The sequence below is a fragment of the Sciurus vulgaris genome (genome assembly GCF_902686455.1).
Source record: "Sciurus vulgaris genome assembly, chromosome: 1".
In the NCBI taxonomy this organism is placed as follows: domain Eukaryota; kingdom Metazoa; phylum Chordata; class Mammalia; order Rodentia; family Sciuridae; genus Sciurus; species Sciurus vulgaris.
This window is the reverse complement of record NC_136461.1, coordinates 27039790-27049650: the sequence shown is the minus strand read 5'-3', so window position 1 is coordinate 27049650 and position 9861 is coordinate 27039790. Positions and strand designations below refer to the sequence as shown.

Here is a 9861-nt window from a genome sequence, read left to right as displayed (position 1 = left end):
GGTCCACCACTGAAGACATTCCCCCTGTGGGGAGGGAGCCACAGGCAGCCCCGTTCACAGGAGCCCCGCATCCTCCAGGCAGGCCATCCCGCCTGCAGGTCTAGAGCTCCAAACCACAGCAAGAGCGGGAGGAAGGGCTTCTTACACTCAGAGGGCCAGTTACCAAGTGTCCTCTCCTTGGATGGAACCAGGACAGCGAGAGAGTCTGGGCCCTGCTCATAGGCAGGGACCCAAACACATCAGGTCCACAGAGCAAACGGGCTGACAGCAGACTTTCATGAATTCTCGAAAGCACTCACTTCAAAGTACATGATTCCGCCAGCCTCAGGTTTAAAACTAGCTTCCCTGGTTTGCCAGAAATCATACTGGCAGCTGATAATAATAATTATTGTAGCTCACATTTAATGAGCACTTACTAAGTGCCAGGCACTTTGCTAAGCACACTGTAGGCATTATCTTAGTGATTCTCACAGCCACCCTAAAAGGTAGATCTTTTGATAACACACACACACACACACACACACACACACACCACCTCTTTTTTTGGACAAGAAAATGAACACTCAAGGATTAGGTAACTTGCCAAGGAACTCCCTCCTAATAGATGGCAGAGTCAGGATTCAAATAGAAAGTCTATTCCAGGGCTGGGGACATAGCTCAGTTGGTAGAGTGCTTGCAAGCACAAGGCCCTGAGTTCAATCTTCAGCACCACACAAATAAAAGAAAAAAAAAGAAAGTCTATTCCATTTCAAAAGCAAAATCCGGAACCCCTGAGTCCTGTCCCCACTACCAGGACACACGTGTTCAAGGGACTGCACGTTACTGAATGGAGTGCCCTCTGTCGCTGGCAGCTGACAACTGCAGGTACTGAGGATAACAGCTAACCAACCCCTACAAAAACAAAACTGTTCAGTGATCAGCCGGCAGCCTGCCTTCACGTGCTGAATAACTGCTCCCTCTCGTTCACTTCCATTTCCAGATGAGCCACAGACCCCCAGGGGACAGGACCCAGGTCCTCTTCCACCCGAGATCCCTAGAACTGCACATGGATTTCCAGTCCATACACAGCCTTCTGCATGGCGGTCTGGGGGCAGTTGAGCGGGTGAGGGACGGGGGTTTGCTAGCATTGCCAGCTGGTTTTTTGGGTGGCCGGATGTTCCGTAGTCAAGTACAAGTCAGCTGGTTGGATGGCGTCAGAGTATGGGGTAGGGTTAGGGGTATTCCTGGTGGGAAACCTACCATCCGAATCTCAATGGGAGTTCTCTTGGTTTCTAGAAAAACTCCAGGAGGGAATCGAGAACCTTCAAATGCTTCTTTCTTCCATCTCTTTTCTCTTTCTTTTTTTTTTCCTTCCCTTCTTTCCTCTCCCTGCCAAGCCCAACCTGGGCTCACAAGGAGTACCAGGGAGGCATCTCTGCACCTCCACACCAAGTGACCCAGTGAGGGGGACTCAGGCCCTGGAGGGAACTCCTGGCCAGCAAGGGGGAGCCGCTGTCCTTGCTTGCATGCACCGGCCCCCAGGTGGGTTCCTGGGGCTGGGATGCCGCAGCATGGGGACAGGGACCCAGCATCACAGAGCAGCTGCCTCCTCCTGCCCGGGAAAAAGGTCATGTGCTCCGATATGAGTAATTAATTTTCTCCGAGCTGCGCTGAAAAGGTTAACCTGATTTATGGGACGCAATTGAGTGTAGAATGGGTTGTGTATCTTGTAAAAGGCCCATTCCATTGTCTGCGTCTGTAGACTCCCAACTGGGAGCTGACCCCACCTTTCATGCCTTGCTGTGGAATCCATACGAGAACCCCGGAGAGCCCCATTGACCAGAGAGTTGCTTCCTGGGCTCCAAATCCTAGTGAGGGGTCATCGGAGCAGGCGCAAAGGGTGTCTTCTGCTCCTGTCATACCCCCAACTCAGTGGCAGCCTCAGCCTTCATCCTTCTACAACCCAGGATTCAGGAAGAAAAGCTCCGCCCTGTGCCTGAGTTACAAATTCAAGGCCACAGACCTTGGTGCCGACCTTGGTGCCGACTACACAATATCCCCATCTGTAAAATGGGGTGAAAGTTCTCCTCCTCTCATCGCTTGCCAGCTGTGTGAGCTTGAGCAAGTTACCTAACCACTCTGTGCCTCAATTTCCTCATCAGTAAAGTGGGAATAAGAGTGCCTGTCTCATAGGGTCATTATGAGGATTATGCAAATTGATATTTGTGAAGAACTTATTGCCTGGGTCACAGTGAATGATGCACAAGGATTTTTGAAATAAAGTTTGGGTGTTGTCAAGGGATGTCAGACAAGATCGGGACCTGGCCAGCCCTGTCACCTGCGGCTTGGTCCCTGGCTGAGGAGGGTACTGATGGTACATATTGGACTATGAAGTGGGAAAGGGAGCAGATGGAGAATGGGGATGCTATGGCCAAAGCATTTGCTTAACATGTCTGTTCGTCCTCACCCAAAACGGCAGCTCTCCCCCACAGTCCTCCAAGAGACTTCTGCCCATCAAACCCACAGATGCTAGTCTAGCACCATCTAGTGGAAAGACTGAGTGCAGCGTGCGGTGGCTTCAGGGCCCCTCCTGGGGAAGAGAGAACTTGGAGCTATGGGGGCTCCTCACCTGCAGGCACTAGGGCCCACCAGAAACTTCCCTGGGGAACTGCCCAGCTGGGGGCTTCTTCGCTTTGTGCCCCTGTGGTATAGGGCGACATGGTATTTTACAGCAGCTTGATGATGTGCAGGTCTGTGAGCACTGATTAAGGGGGTTGATAAGGATGGAGGCTTTAGACCCATGCCTGGAAGGTAGAAATCGTGTGGTACATGCTTGTCGCCATTATTGTTACGTGCATACGTGTGCGTAGACCTGAGTCTGAGTGCTCACGTCGGCATAGATGTGTGTCGGCCATTCCACATGCCTGTCTGTTTATGGAGGCATGCACATACATATGGGTGCCAAGACCATGCATGTACTTACGCTTGCATATACATCTATGTGTGTAAACGTGACCTATGGCCTACATGTAGCAGAGATTTGAATGTTCGGATGTCTGTGTACACATGCATGGCTTGGGTATATTTTTGTGCCTTTGTTATATGGGACATCTATGCATTCTTTTTCTTGTTTATGTGTTTTGGGGTGCTGGGGATTGGATCCAGGGGCAGAATGCCACTGAGCTACATCCCCAGCCCTTTTGATTTTATTGTAAGACAGACTCTCACTAATTTGCCCAGACTGCTCTCAAACTTGCAATCCTCCTGCCTCAGCTTCCCAAGTAGCTGGGATTACAAGAGTGCACCACCACACCCAACTGTGCATTAGTTTTCTATTGCTGCTTTAGCAGATCGCCACAAACTCAGAACCTTAAAACAGTGACCAACTATTACCGCACAGTTTTCGTGGGTCAGAATTCCTGACACCCCTTACCTGGTCTTCTGCGGGGGGGCCTCATAAAGCTGCAGTAAAGGTGCTGCTGAGAGCTGCCATCCAGTCTGAGGCTCGGGGTCCTCTTCCAAGTTTATGTGGTTGCTGGCAGACTGTGTTTCCTGGTAACTATAGAACTCACGGCGGCAAACTTCTTCAAGGCCAGCAGAAGATCTCTCTGACCTTCAGACCCCCTTTTAAGGGCTCACTTGATTAGTTCAGTCCCACCCAGGAGGAGACCCCTTGCAGTGAACCAAAGTCAATGGATTCGGGTCCTTAATTAACTCTGAAAATTCTCTTCATCTTTGCTAAAATATTTAACCTAGTCATGGGAGTAGCATCTCATCACATTCACAGGTCCTGACCTCATTTACAGGGAGCAACTTATTCAGTACATGTGTACCAGGGAGTGGGACTAGAGGACCGTCTGAGAATTCTGCCTACCACGAGGTTTATCTGTAGGTACCTGCATATTTGTGTGTGTGTGTGTGTGTGTGTGTGTCATTTGTATGTATTTGCATGTGTGTGTGCATCCATATGTGCTTTCTGTGGGCTGTTTTCTTCCCAGTAGAATTGAGGTTCATGACGTAAGGACTGGATGCTCCCTGAAGTCCAGAACTTCCCCCGTCAGATCAAGGCCTTTTTCAGCATGAGCATTTCAGCCTCCCACCTGAAGAGGGCGCCCAACATGAGGTCTGTATTCTCTACCAGGCGTCCCGTGCAGTTTCTGGTCAGCATCTCAGAGGTGCTGAGTTATCATCATCCTGGACTCACATACAGTCTGCCATAGAACTAGAGTCACTGCTCTTTCCAAAAGGAGGCTCAGAAGGTTTCTCAGAAGACCAAGACACCACTGCCCCTCCCCAAGCTGGAACCCAAATGACATTTCGATCAGACCAAAGGCTCACTGGTCATATATGAACATTATCCCAAGGGAATACAGTGAGGCCCAAATGAACTGTGGCTAGAAAGTTTTCATGGCCAAACGCGTTTGCAAAACCCTGCCCACTCCAGGCCCCTCTGGGAATTCCGCATACACATTGGCACAGCAGAGTCTCTGAGAAGGCTGCAGGAAGGTAGGGCAAGGACGGTGTTCAGCACACCCAGACGGGAAACAGGCACCATGCCTGCTCTCACCAGGCAGGCGGCAGGGAGAGGTTGGCTTCTCCAGGTCCCTCCGGCCAAGAGTCTGCCCAAATGGACACAGCAGGTGAGATGGCTCCTGCCATGAGGACAGAGAGTAGGAGAATGTCCTGGCTTCTCAGGGAACAGACAGGTAAAGGGAGGAACGTGGTGGCAAAGCTGAGCCATCAGAGGTTCTAAAAGCTAATTTGGCATGTGCCAGGAATAAACCGGGGGTGGAGCCATGAGCCAGGGAAGGCGCAGGGGGCCAGGGACGGGGGAGCACATCTCTGCATCCCCTCCTCTCACGTTTTATATTTACTTCTGTTGATGAGATTTTGTCATGCTCCATTACAATTCATAGACTCGTGTTCCCAGATTTTATGCATCAAAATGTTCTGATTTACAGTCACCCCAGGTCTGACACAGCCCCCCCAAGATGCCACTTCCAAGCATGAGCTCTGAGGCTCGTCCTGGGGCTGCCAGGGGTCCTTGTTTCTAGGTACAATGGCCTCTGGAGAACACATCTGGGCCACGCATGGGGGCAGAGGAGCCATGGGGATGTGCCCACACGGCACATCCCCTCCTTTCTGTCTCTCTTCCCTGAAACCTTCCCAACAGCATCAGGGACATTCTCGGCAGGGTCAGCAGGCCCAGGAATGGCTGCAGATCTCAGGGGCCAACTGGGACATCTAGAAGGGCAGACCCTGGACAGTGGGCAACCCAGCTCAGCCAGCACGGCCTGGTTCCCAGGCTGGCACTCTGCCCTTTTGCAGTGGCTCTGCCTAGGCCCCTCTCCGGGGTGTCAGCTGCATTTCTTCCTGCGCTGCCCTTGGGTCTGGGTTCCCAGGGCTGTGCAGCTTTGTGTGATTTGATCCCACGTGGGCATGTACCCCTGCCTGTGTCGCTGCAGGCTCTCATGAGAGTCCTGGTCCTCTCAGTGTGTCCCTGTGTCTGCCTGCAAGTGTGTGGGTCGCTCTGCTTGTTTCTCTCTCCCCTCCTTCCATCTGTTTCTCTGTCTCTGGGCTTCGGTGTCCACCCACCAAGGTGCATGGTGAGATCCTGGCCCACCCAGCTCGGCCTCCCTCTTTGGTGCCCTTGGTACCTGGACTACCAGGGCTGCTTGGGAAATGCCTTGTCCTCCTTCCGCGGCCTCTCTCCTCTGCTCCTGCACTCTTACAACACCTTGAAGACAAGAGACATATGGGGAGTGACGTTCCTGCTTTATGGGTGGGGAAAATGAAGCCCCAAAGTGTGCCATTGCTGCTTTCAAAACTCCAGAAGTCTCTGGATCTGAACAGATGGTCCAATTTAGGATGACTGGAGCTGGGTTGGAGTCCCAGCCTCTGGAGGCCAAGACCGAAGGCTCCAGGGAGGTGTGTGTTTGGGTCACAGAATCTTTTTCTCCTCCCCCTACAGGGGTTTGAGGACCAGCAGGGCTTCCAGGGGGCCAAGAACCACATGGTGCTAGGCAAGTAACCAGCAGACTGGGACACAAGGAGAGCGACAGTTCGGCTCTGGCCGGGCAACCGCTAGGTGCCAGCCTGGGCTTGGTGACGCACATACTGGTCCTCACGTTGCTGCGTAACAGCAGCAGCACAAAGCGGGCAGCTGGAGCCAGCACACCTTGTTATAGCTCACCGTGTCTGTGGGTCTAGAGGTCCCCGAGGCTGCAAGCAGGCATCAGCCAGGACGGGGGGTCTCCTCGAGAGGCAGCCAGCTCTGCTCCGGAGCTAAGTTCAGTTGGTCGGGTTCTGTTCCTGGAGGCTGGGGACTGAGGGCTTTGCTTTCTGCTGGCTGGAGGCTGCCCACGGCCCTCTGCCATGTGAGCCAGCAAAGGGGAGAGTCCTACCTCGAGGCAGGAGTATGTCCTTTTCATTAGGGATTGGATAGTGCCCCCTCCAGGACACTGGCTTACCCCCGCACAAGGCACCCAGGTCCTTCGTCACTGATCTGAAGGTGGCACCAAACTTCTCTGAAGAAACACAAGGTACAAGGGGCTACAAAATCTCAGAGCACCAAGGTCGAGGTTGCCAAGCCTCAGAGGCGCAGGGACATTTCCACCCATCCTCAGTCTGGCGTCTTGGCCATGGCTGAAAGGTGGGCTCTGTTTACCTTTGCTGACACGGGGTCTTCAGGAACAAGGTTACGAGTCTGTCCCTTGGCATCCCGGATCTCATAGCGGACCCTCTCTTCCCCTTGTGGAGGGGTGTGAGGACACTGGTGGAGAAAGGTTACGTTGAAGGAACTGAGGACGAGTCCCCCTACGGGGCCCAGGCTTTGTGTCCTGACACACACTGGTGTGTTGCGTCCTTTTGACATCCTCTCCAGGTGGGTGTTATTACCTTCAGTCCGAGGAGCTGAAAACTGAATCTAGTGCCCAAGGTCACAGAGCTAAAAAGAATCAGGGTTCCGTCTCCGGTCTGCCTGGTTACCAGGCCGGGCTGGTTCTGCTGGGTCTATCACCTCATTTCGAGGCGCCTCTCGTCTCTGCCTTGGACTCCATCCAGGTTCAGGGCCCCTGTTCCTTTGGGCTTGTAGGGTGTCTCGCTGTCATGATCTCTGGCCCTCCCCACCCCCACCCTAGCTTCCTCTCACCTGTCATTGTGGGTTTCCCGCGTTCGTCTCCCTGGGTTAGAAATGATTCCTCCACACCATCTGCTTTAAGCCAAATGACACAGATGGTCTTCACCCAAGCCGCAGTCCCTGACCTGCATCGCTGCCCTCTGTCCATGGTGCAGGCTTCTTCCTGACCCTTGGATAGGGGTCAGGCTTCCAGCCTTCTGTGCAATTGGCCTGCAATCCTTCTTATCCTCCTGTGGCTGCCGTCTCCCCGCTTGGATTCCTGATTGCAGCTGAGTGTCGTTTCCCTGAGATCCGGGCTTTGCCTTCACAGACTGCCCTGGGGCGGGGCCTAGAGCACCTCAGTTACGCACTCGTGACCCCGCCTAGCTTTACACACTGTCGCCTTGCCATCCTTCCCACCCGGGGCAGCTCCCTTGTTCCACTCAGCTCCACCCGCCACGCCCTGCAGGTCCTGCTGCTGGACCCGGCTTCGCCCTTACCTCCTCCACCTATCCCCAGCAGGTCGCCCGCCTTCCTGTGTCCACGCCCCACTTCTGATTCCCTTTCTTCACCCTCCATGACACTATCTGTCACCATTGTAACCCGATTCCATCACCCCTCACACGGCCACCTACAAAATCGTCACTTCCACCCCAATGCCCTTCACCTTCCCTGCTCCCAATCAACGCCACCACCGCGAACCCCACCACAGCCACTGCTCCTGTCCTCGCATCCCCTGACGACAGCACCGTCACGTTTCACCACTGTTTCTGCCCAGCACCACCCCAGCCTTGGCTCTTACGCTTGATCAGTCCCCAGAGGCCTCAAGGAAGCCAGCCTCAGACCCTGCACGGCTGAGGCTACTTTGCGCAAATCCAAGATGCTCTGCCCTTCCCTCCCCTCCCCACACCCACACTGGCCAGGCTTCCTCTTTGTCCTCAAGTCAGCTCATCCTTTCTGCTGCCTCCGCCACCCTCCGTCCCCACCCCTTTCTGGGAGGCAGTTGCACAAAAGCCAGCCTCCTGCCCCTCAACCTCCTCCTGACTCAGTATGAGGCCCAGACCCCAAATGAGGTGAGGCCATGCCCGGGCCAGGCCCTCCTGATCCCCTCTCTCATTCCCACTTCCAGTCTTTCCGGGAGCCTGGGGAAAGCTGCCCCTCCGCTACCCGCCCTGGGCAGCTGCGGTCCAGCATTGATCAGCAGCCCCGCACTTACCCTGCAGGCGCTGGCAGGAATTTCAAGGCTGATTGACCGCAAATGAGAAATCCATGGGACTTCAGGGAGAGCGGGAGCCCTCTGCGGGGATAGGGTTGGGGACGGAGAGGGGAGCTGCCCTCACCTGCCTGGGCCTCTGTGTCTGGAACCACAGCTTCCACAAGGGAACATCCACCTGCTGCGGGCTGCCTGGGGCCCTCACCTGGAGGCTGAAAGGAGAGGCTGTCAATCCTCACCTTGCTCCCAGCCTCCTTGGGGACCAGTGCAGGGTGCTGAGGGTGACTAAGTGTGTGATCTAGCCATGCCAGGACCCTGCCCACTGACACGTCATCCCTGAGAGAGGAGCCGTCCTAAGGGAGCCTGGGCAGGCTTCTGGGAAGGGGAGGAATGCTGGGGAAGCCTCTTCAGAGCAGCCGAATGGAGGCTGCGTCCTCCCTGCAGGCACAGGGGAAAGCTGGAGGGCTGGGAGGAAGGTTTGCAGGAATAAGTGACAGATCAATAAGGCCACTCAAGGCATTAAAGGGAACAGTTCCTAGTCCTGGGAGAATTCAGAGGCAAGGCCCCTTTGACAAATCCCCCAACATGAGAGACCTAAATACACAGCAAAGCTCTGATCTTGAACATATTTACAAGCCACGAATTGAGTCCAGGCACCAGCGCAAACATGTTTACTCACAATACCCTCACACCCACCTCCCGCATCCGCACGCGCACAAGCCCAGAGACAGAAGCAAACAAAAAAAGCCAACACCCATGTGTCCAGTCACAGGTGCACATGCACAGACACACCTACACATGTTCACACGCCCCCATCCCAACACACACTAACACACTCCACCACCACAGGCTCACATCATCACACACGAATCCGCTCACACCTCCTCCGACAGTCTCACAGGCTCAGAAGCCAAACGCCCAGAGGAAGAAAGAGACATCCCCACACCCTCGGCTCCTCCTTGAGAAATCATAGAAAGAGGGGACCCACTTGTTCTTTTCTTCCTCTCCCCCCTTGCAGAAGGGTTTCATTTAAAAGTTGCCCGAGCTTTCAGATTACAGTCTAGACTATATAGGTTTCCTAAAGATAAGGCTGAGAAATTGATTTCAATTACCAAAGTGGAGAGGCTGCTCTTCTCAGCTTCCTGAGCCGAGCATTAACCCTGGAGATCCAGGAGCTGGAGACAAGGCAGCCTGCGTGGCGGACACACGTGCGCACGTGGCTCCCACATGCAACCCCTCGCTGGCTCCCAGTGTGGGCCAAGAGTCCAGACCTGGGTGTCGGGAGGCCTTGGTTCCAGCCTCAGCTCTGCCAGCTCTTTGCTGTGTGATTTTGGACACCTGCCTATCTTCCCCACTCCCACCCCCAGCCTCTTTGGGGGCCACTTTCCTGCTTTTGAGAGCTCATCCTAATTTCTGGTTGACCACCTGCCATAGTTTGGATGTGGTTTGTCACCCATGGTTTGTGTATTGGTGACTTGTGTGTGGCAGTGTTGATTGAGGTGGTAGAACTCTTAAAAAGTAAGGCCTAGCCAGGCACAGTGACACGCTCTAA

The 9861-nt window shown here is 54.1% G+C and overlaps 1 long non-coding RNA gene across 1 annotated transcript; it reads right to left on the bottom strand.

The window, feature by feature from the left end:
- Positions 1–5418: 5418 nt before the first annotated feature.
- On the bottom strand, positions 5419–7020 carry LOC306659040. The gene is made up of 3 exons (XR_013763183.1): positions 6647–7020; positions 6173–6506; positions 5419–5716 (listed from the first exon to the last, which is right to left on the bottom strand). It is a non-coding gene; the product is annotated as an uncharacterized lncRNA (long non-coding RNA).
- Positions 7021–9861: the final 2841 nt, after the last annotated feature.